Source organism: Musca domestica, unplaced genomic scaffold, assembly GCF_030504385.1.
Source record: "Musca domestica strain aabys unplaced genomic scaffold, Musca_domestica.polishedcontigs.V.1.1 30, whole genome shotgun sequence".
NCBI lineage: Eukaryota > Metazoa > Arthropoda > Insecta > Diptera > Muscidae > Musca > Musca domestica.
In genome coordinates, this window is record NW_026712300.1 from 7,582,443 (window position 1) to 7,592,315 (window position 9,873).

Consider the following 9,873-nt stretch of genomic DNA (forward strand, 5'->3'; position numbering starts at 1 on the left):
AGAAACTTAAATATACGAATTTCAAACGATTTAGACTTTCCGGAAATTCCTGGAGCTCTTAAAGATTTAACATCAGTTGAGGAACGTTTGGTTTATGGTTATTGTTGCGTTAGGTTTCGAAAGACAAAGGGCCATTCGCGGCGCAGTAGTAAATGTTCCAATACCGATTAGCGAAACTGTAACGGCTCTTCCTCGGCATTTTGACCAAGCCCAGGTGATTCAACCGCATCTTAAACGTCACATGGAGTATCAGCATGATTACATGACTGAAACAATTAGACCAGCGAAAGTAATTGAGGCAGCCAGATACCTGATAAATACCGAGTTGTATATAAAACATGGTATTACGATTGATGGAGGGTGGTTCGACGGTTATAATTCTTCGGCAGTCGTACCTTTTGTGGCAAATCAAGAAGACCAAGGAGCAATTCAAGCAATATTCGATGACCAAATCTCTAGGGCTCCTTGGTTGCTGAAAATCCACAAGGGGATGAGTTCATCATGGAGAACCTTGATCCAGGTGGTCAGCAAGCATTGCTCGATACTACAGGACTTGAAAATGTGCCTCATCAACGCTTTGTTATGGCACCAGGCGAGGCTACCGCCCCCACGATATGATCATCGATTCAGATTTGGAAGAACTGGCATTTGTTACCATATATTGTGGGCAAAAGCGATCCTGTACGAAACCTTACTCATTGATTTTGCAAATTGCGCATGTGGTGCATTTAAATTCTTTTGGCATACTCCCAGTTACTCCGCATATATTCTTTTTTTGAAAGTTTCACCAAGTCATTCTTAGGATTCCAAGGTTGAAAAAAATCCTGAATTGTCGTCATGCGAAAGAAAAGGGATAGTGGAACACAAAATTACACTGAAATGCTTACGTTTCCGTTCGCTTTTATGTTCGTACAATTTGTCGTTCTGATAGATTTAAGTGGAACGGAAATGTCATGTAAAAGGCATGGAATTTGTCATGTAAAAGGAATGCGCTGTGTTCTTTCGGCATAGGGGAACAGGCTATCATTCTCATATATAGTTAAATTGCAATTATTAGTATCTTTAATATATATAAACACACTCAGCAAGACTATGGTTAATTACATAGCTACAGCTTTTTTCGAATGTGAATCCACGAGGAATGTGGCACGTTTATTTATGATCGTTTAATTGTATACAACAGCAGTTAATTAAAATATGTATTTTTTGTATTGGTATGCTTCGCAGAAAGAACGGCATATTAAGTATGTCATTCCGTTTGTAACACTTCGAAATATACATTTTAGACCCCACAAAGTATATATGTTCTTGATCAGCATAAAATACTATGTCGATTTAACGATGTCCGGCAGTCTGTGCGAATCGCTCTAGCTTGCGAACGAAATGAAGTAGGTTGATAAAGTTTTACCCAAAATGTAAATTGTGTTGCTTCCGTCCACTCCCATTTTGGTATAGCCCCAACATGATGGTACCTCCCTCTATTCGGTATTTTGATGATTTTAGCTACGTGATTCACAGAATTTTATTCTCCAGAATAGTTTCAAATTAAGGATTTGCAGTTCATAGTAGATACTACAGGCTAAGACAGAAAATAGTCTGTTTAGGTCCACGTCTTTGATAGACCTCATATAACAGCACCACCCGATATTCGGTATTTTGTTGATTTTTGCGACGATATCCATCGAGATTGAAATTAGAAATGGATGCTACAGCCTAAGACAGAAAATTGTCTGTGCAGTTCTACGTCTTCGTATTGGCCCCCATATATATGTACCCCCGCTATTCGATATTTTGATGATTTTACCGATATTATTCATCAGAGTTGTTTCAAATTTGGTATTTAAGCTCGTAACGGATACTACAGCCTAAGACAGAAAATTGTCTGTGCGGGTCTACTTCTTCGATAGCCCCCATATAACGGTATCTCAAGATATTGGGTTCTTTGTTTATTTTTAAGACATTATTCACCGGACCTTTTCAAATTTGGTATTTAAATTTCGTAATGGATGCTACAGCCTATGGCAGAAAATCATCGGTCTAGGTTCACGTCTTCGTGTAGCCCCCATATAACTGTACCTCCCGATATTCGGTAGTTTGTTGATGTTAGCGTCATTATTCAACGTAATTCTTTCAAATTTGCTATTTGATGTTCTTAGTGGATACTATTGCATAATTGTCTGTGCAGGTCCAATGAAGAAGGTTGATAAAATTTTACTCAAATGTGCATTATGTCTGCAGAACTTTTGGTATTGAAAATGGGCCATGTAGGTAAACGTTTGTTATATATACCCCCATATAACCCTACCTCCCGATATGCGGTATTTTGATGATTTTAGCGACATTATTTACCGGAATTGTTTCAAAATTGGCATTTATAGTTCGTAATAGATACTATAGCCTAAGACAGAAAATTGTATGTGCAGGTCCACGTCTTCGAATAGCCTCCATATCGATATTCGGTATTTTGATGATTTTAGCTACATTATTCACCGATTTTTTTTAAGTTTCGCATTTGAATATTGTATTGGCTTATGACAAAAGTTACCTATGCAGGCTCATGTCGTCGTATTGACCCTAATGTAATAGATACATTCGGTATTTTTAAGATTTTAACAGATTTTATTGTTTTTGAGAATTGCCAAATTCGTTCGAAATGGTGGAGGGTATTCAAAGTTCGGACTGACCGAACTTACAGTTTTTTACTTGTTACAATATATATTGTATTTATACCCTACACCACATAGTGGCCAGGGTATTATGTTTTTGTGCATTTGTTTGTAACAGGCAAAAGGAAACGAGATTGACCCATAGTTCCTTTTGATGATCTGCATAGAATCACATTCTGAGTCGATTTATGCATGTCCGTCCGTCCGTCTGTCCATGTATTTTTGTAAACAAAGTACAGTTCGCATTTAATGCCCTATCCAGATGAAATTTTGCACAAATCATTTGTTTGGCCCAAGGACGAACGCTATTGAAATTGAAGATAAGCAGTCAAAATTTAGATATAACTCCCATATATATCTTCGCCCGATTTGTCTTTTATTGTGCACCAAACGTCTAATATTTGCCCAAATTGGATGAAATTTGGCACTTACGACCGAATTGAGTCTAGAAGCTAGTATGTCAAATTTGGCCGCAGCCGTAATATGCACTCTGTAACAACAATATTTGGGGAAGTATATCAAATACAGCTCAGAAATACATTTGCTAAATTTGGTCGAGATCGGTTCAGATATAGCTATAGCTCCCATATATACTGTTCATCCGATTTGTCATATTTCTTACCCACAGCCGTAATATGCACTCCGTAACAACGATATACAGGGAAATATATCAAATACAACTCAGAAATATCTTTGCCAAATTTTATCGATATCGGTTCCAATTTGGATGTAGCTCCCATATATATTTTTATCCGATTTCAAATTAATTGTGCACCAAACGGGCAATACAAGTCCGAATTAAAAAGATACAAATGCTTCGGCTTATTTAGTCCTTTGAACTTTAACTTATAATTATAATCATAGCGTGTATGATTGAATTCTCCCATAAAAACTTTTAATTGTTATGCGCAGCTCTACTAAATTAGCAAAGTGGTGTAGGGTATCATAAAGTCGGCCCCGGCCGACTTTAAGACTTTCTTTACTGTTTTTTTTAATTTGCCTCTGTGGCTTTTTATACCCTACACCACATAGTGGTAAGGGTATTATGTCTTAGTGCATTTGTCTGTAACAACGAGAAGGAAACGAGGTGGACCCATAGTTCCTTTTGGTGATCAGCATAGAATCACATTTGTAGTCGATTTATGCATGTCCGTCCGTCCGTCTGTCCATGTATTTCTGTTAACAAAATGCAGGTCGCATTTATGATTCGATTGATATGAAAATTTCCAAATAACATTTGTTTGGCTCAAGGACGAACCCTATTGAAATTGGCCCAAATGGCCTGAATTTTGGCATCTCCCATCGAATTAAAACTACAAGCATATACTTCAAATTTGGTGCAAATCGGTTCATACATAGCTGTAGCTCCCAAATATATGTTTCATCCGATGTAGTGTTTAAGTCCCTCACATTCGTAATATGGACTCCACAAGACTGATATGCAGCACCAGATATCAGATACAGCCTAGCAATACATGATTCAAATTTTATGAAGATCGGTTCAGATTTGTATAAAGCTCCCACATATATTCTCATCCGATTTTATGTTTTTTTGTGCACCAAATGGCTAATATCAGCCCAAATTGTTTGAATTTTGAAATTTCCAACCGAATTTAGTATAGAAATAACCAAATTTTCCATGTCTATTCCTTATTAAATATATATATTCATATATATATATATATATATATATAATATATATATATATATATCTATATATATATATATATATATATATATATATATATGTACATATATATATATATATATATATATTTTTTTTTTTTTTTTCCTTTTTTTTTTGAATTTTGAAATTTCCGACCGAATTTAGTATAGAAATAAGCACATTCAATTGGTGTAATCGGTGTAAATTTTCCATGCCTATGGTACCGCACATTTCACAGATATTACTTTATTGTTATTGAGTACTTCAATCCTTATATCTAATTCCTTATTATATATATACATATATATATAATATATATATATATATATATATATATATAGTATATATATATATATATATATATATATATATATATATATATATACATATATATATACATATATATATATATATATATATATATATATATATATATATATATATATATATATATATATTTATATATATATATATATATATTTACATATATACTAGCTGAAGCCGGTCCGCTCCGCTTTGATTATATATGCATTCAACATTTTATTTACGAATATTTATGGTTATGGTACCTTGATGGGATAAATATAAACAAGTTAAAAAACACTAAATTCGGCCGGGTCGACCTTTCAATACCCTCCACCATTTGGAACGAATTTGGAAATTTTCAATAAATAAAATCCCTAAAAATTCATTTAAATTTTTAAAAATACCGAAAAGAGCCGTTATATTGGGGTCTATACGACATGGACCTACATAGGCATTTTTGCCATAAGTCATTACCATATTAAACGGTGAATAATGTAGCTAAAATTATTAAAATATCGTATATAGGGAGGTACCGTTATATCGGAGCTGTGCGAAGACCTGGACCTGCATAGAAAATTTGCTCTCACTGGCTGTACAATCCAATTCGAACTTCAAATACGACATCCCACACAATTTCAATGGGTATTGTACCTAAACTCGTTAACATACCGAATATAGGGAGGTACTGATATATGGGGCCATCAAAATAACGTATATAGGGAGTTATCGTTATATCGGGGCTGTGCGAAGACCTAGATCTACATAGACAATTTGTTGTCACAGACTGTAGCATCCAATTCGAACTTTAAATACGACATCACAAAAAATTTCGGTGGGTATTGTACACAAACTTGTCAACATATCGAATATAGGGACGTACTGATATATGGGGCCTATACGAAGACCTTGACCTGCATAGACAATTTTCTGTCTTAGGCGGTAGTATCCATTACGAACTTCAAGTACTAAATTTCAAATAATTCCGGTGAATAATGTCGCTAAAATCATCAAAATACCGAATATCGGGAGGCACCGTTGTATGGGGGCTATACGGAGACGTGAACCTGCAACGACCATTTCTATCTTAGGATGTAGTATCGATTACGAACTTTAATTACCAAATATCGGGTGGTGCCGTTATATGAGGGCTAGCTGAAGCCGTGATCCTGAATAGACAATTTTTTTTCTTAGGCTGCAGTATCAATTACGAACTTCAAGTACTAAATTTTAAACAACTCCGATGAATAAAGTCGCTAAAACCATCAAAATACCGAATACAGGGAGGTACCATTATATGGGGGCTTTACCAAAACGTGGACCTTCATGGCCCATTTAAAATACCAAAAGTCCTGCAACATAATTTACATTTGAGTAAAATGTTATCAACCTACTTCATTTCGCTCGGAAGTTAGAGTTATTTCCACTGACGGACACGCATCGCTAAGTCGACATAGAATTTTATCCTGATCAAGAATATGTATACTTTGTGGGGCTTATGTATATATCGAGGTGTTACAAACGGAATGTCAAACTTAATATACCCTCCATACCATGGTGTAGAGTATAAAAATCCTAAAACAAAACTTGGGAGAAAATATTGAGTTTTAATCAGGTATGCAGTACATTAATAGAATATTTGATGGCATAACATAAAACTTTCAATTTCAATCAAAGCAAGTTTGCGGAAACACATTTTGAAAATTCGTATTAAACAGGAGAAAATTACATACCATTTTAATAATATGAAAGGGCTATGCAGAGGTATTGTATATATATTTATTTATATTACACAAAAAGTTCTCTGAAATTCCGAAAATCTGTTCCAAAAAGGGTCAAAAAGTACAAAGAAAAATTAAACATGTTACTATCCTCCAAAATCTATTAAAAAATGTGTAAAGCTTCGAAACATGTCAATCCCAATCAAATCGATCAAAATTTGGTATGCAGAGTTGTCTCAATATTTTTGAGTTTCAAATGTATGTATTTTAGATATAATAAAGCTAATTTTCTTTTTATTAATTGTTCGCGGAGAAATAAAAACACACAACCGGCCGGTTATAATGTATTTTCAAATCTGATTTTATTAAAGAATATTTCTTACTTAAGTGCTACCTAAACTATTCTGGCTTAACCTAATCGCAGACACACAATCTTTCTTATCTATTCTAAGGGCACGCTAGGAGGGATCTTGTGTTCCAACACTTAAGTGCATGCTACCTACTGAGCGCATATCTATCTGTATGTGTGGACTTTATTGATCCTTTATTATCAGTGCACACAAATAGATTTTATGGCCGCTTGGAATTTCTAATCGTTAAAAATAGATTACCATCTGCGCTGCCGCAGAGCTACAAGGCCGCTGAATTGCTTACATATGGTTTCTTTTTCTAATATTATTATGTTTAGACCGTTCAAAAATTAAGTCAAACGATCACAAGCGAATGTTTCTTAACCTTTTATCTATGTTCTCTGAACATTCTCCCGGGCGTCAAAATGCATGTTAAACATTTACAGGCCGTGGGAATTGTATTGCAGCTATTCTTCTGATTATCATTATTTTTCTTATTAATAAAATTATAGGTATTACTATAACCATAGATACTAAAATTAACGATGTATGCCCCGACATGTGGTGGAAATTCAGTCCTCTTAACTCAACGTTTTCGTTTCTTAATTTGTCCACACACTCCTTCAATTGATTGATTTCTTTATCATGATTAATCAGCAGATCTCCGATAGGTTTGATAGTTTCCTTATCAGCCTCGTTTACGTCCTTCAAAAGAAAGGAATGAAATTGTGATGTTACCTCATTCCGTACTCTATGAGCAGCTACCAACCTCACTTGACCGATACTCGCTGTACAATCCGCCTCCAACGAGAAAATCCCTTGCTGCGGAAGTTCCATTATCGTTTATTGCTTATGGGAACATTTCAGATGTGCAGTGTTATTTGAGAACGTCTTGAACAACCAATTTCCTTGCATTTGTAGTGGCATCCAATAAGGCATTCGTTCAGTTTCATCGTAAGCGCAGTTTATATTTATGTGAGGTCTAAAGGGCGCCAATTCGCATTGATTCGTTGACGCATCTCTCCAAGGAAAATTGCCTTCACACATGATTTCTTTACCCAGAGTTTCTTTGCACTCGTTCAGCATAGCCTGTGTCAAGAAATGAAAAGAATCGAGCTCAAAATTATAAACAATGTATGGTGCTTTAACCCGAGCTATCATCACCGTACCACCCTCTTTAAACGGTATGGGAATAACCCTGTAGAACTGGGATGATTGTCGATTGAATAGTGGTATTTTTATATCTATTACCAGCTGCGACCCCACAACTGTTCCATGACCCGTCATCAAATTTAGCACCTCTTTTAATTCCATTCCTGTGTGTTTACCAGGAAGTACATATTTTTCGGGTAGAGCATCCCGGTGGCATCATTCATGGTGGCGGTTATATACTCAATCTTCTTTTTTATCTCCGAGAAATGTGAATTGACTTCCTCGGTTGATCTTTTAAGGATATTGACAGTAGCATCAACTATGGACGTCTGCTTCTTTGCCAGTTCCTTTAATTCCTTTTGGTCGGCTAATAAATTCTCAATGTTATTCTCCATTGCTACTCGGTCATCATCGTCCATCACACCAAACGCCCAGTGTTGGAACGAACCCACAAATTTTAATGGAGTTCCTCTTTTCTGCCGCTTGTCTCCAAATCATTGGTGGTTGCTCCTTTACTCTTGGCCTACATCTTGTCATATTCATATATGCTGTTTCCGCCTGTGTGTTATCCTTATGCGTTACCTCTTCTTCTTTATCTTGATGTTCCAAAGGACATAACTTATTGACCGGCCTCTTCAACACACCATTTTGCGTTTTAAGGGTCACCACTCTTACTACTCCATCTTTTCCCGTATGGACTTCAATCACTCTCGCCAGAGGCCAATGCGCCGGGTGGGTCTCTTCGTATTACCACTTGGCCAATTTCTATATTTTTATCTCGCCTTTTCCGCTTCATACGGGCCTGTAGCGTATTTAAATATTCCTCCTTCTATTTTCTCCAAAAATGGTCTTTTATCCTTTGCAGCAGTTTCCACCTATTTGCGCATACTAGGCTTCCTTCTTCTATCCTTGCTGGTGCCTCTAATAAAGGGCGCCCAATAAGGAAATGGCCTGGTGTCAACGTGTCTATACAATCCGCACCACTGGCAAGCTCATGTAATGGCCTCGAATTCAAAACAGACTCAATCTGGGCTAGTACCGTGCTGAGCTCCTCATATGTCAGCTTCGTATCTCCCATTATACGTTTCAGATGGTACTTCATGGATTTTACAGCGCCTTCCCATATTCCTCCAATGTGAGGAGCTGCCGGCGGGATAATATGCCAGTTTATTTTTTGATTCTTCTTTTAGTTTATTTTGCCCCTTAGGTCTTTTTTTTTTTTGATATTTTGCCCCTTAGGTCTTTTTTTATTTTGCCCCTTAGGTCTTTTTTTTTAATATTGTGCCCCTTAGGTCTTTTTTATTTTGCCGCTTAGTTCTTTTTTTAAAATTGTGCCCCTTAGGTCTTTTTTGATATTTTGCCCCTTAGGTCTTTTTTTTTAAATTGTGCCCCTTAGGTCTTTTTTTGATATTTTGCCCCTTAGGTCTTTTTTTAAAATTGTGCCCCTTAGGTCTTTTTTGATATTTTGCCCCTTAGGCCTTTTTTCGATATTTTGCCCCTTAGGTCTTTTTTTGATATTTTGCCCCTTAGGTCTTTTTTTTTTTGTATTTTGCCCCTTAGGTCTTTTTTATAAATAGTCCCTTTGGCTATTTTAAAATGCCCCTATGGTCTTACATTTAAAATGCCTCAACGGACTTGTTTGTAGCAATTCTCCTCTTTTTTAAAGAAAAACTACTTTTTTGGTTTTTCTGAGTTTCTTACCACTGGTGGGGGATAACTCAAACCAATTTTATTTCAGGTCGCCGATTCTTCATTTTTCGAAGGACCAATGTTAGCGGAGAAATAAAAACACACAACCGGCCGGTTATAATGTATTTTCAAATCTGATTTTATTAAAGAATATTTCTTACTTAAGTGCTACCTAAACTATTCTGGCTTAACCTAATCGCAGACACACAATCTTTCTTATCTATTCTAAGGGCACGCTAGGAGGGATCTTGTGTTCCAACACTTAAGTGCATGCTACCTACTGAGCGCATATCTATCTGTATGTGTGGACTTTATTGATCCTTTAT

The 9,873-nt window shown here is 36.0% G+C and overlaps 1 long non-coding RNA gene across 1 annotated transcript; it reads right to left on the bottom strand.

Moving 5' to 3' along the window:
* Window positions 1–6,701: 6,701 nt before the first annotated feature.
* On the bottom strand, window positions 6,702–9,355 carry LOC131803488 (uncharacterized). The gene is made up of 2 exons (XR_009342612.1): window positions 7,476–9,355; window positions 6,702–7,411 (listed from the first exon to the last, which is right to left on the bottom strand). It is a non-coding gene; the product is annotated as an uncharacterized LOC131803488 (long non-coding RNA).
* Between the last annotated feature and the right edge of the window lie 518 nt (window positions 9,356–9,873).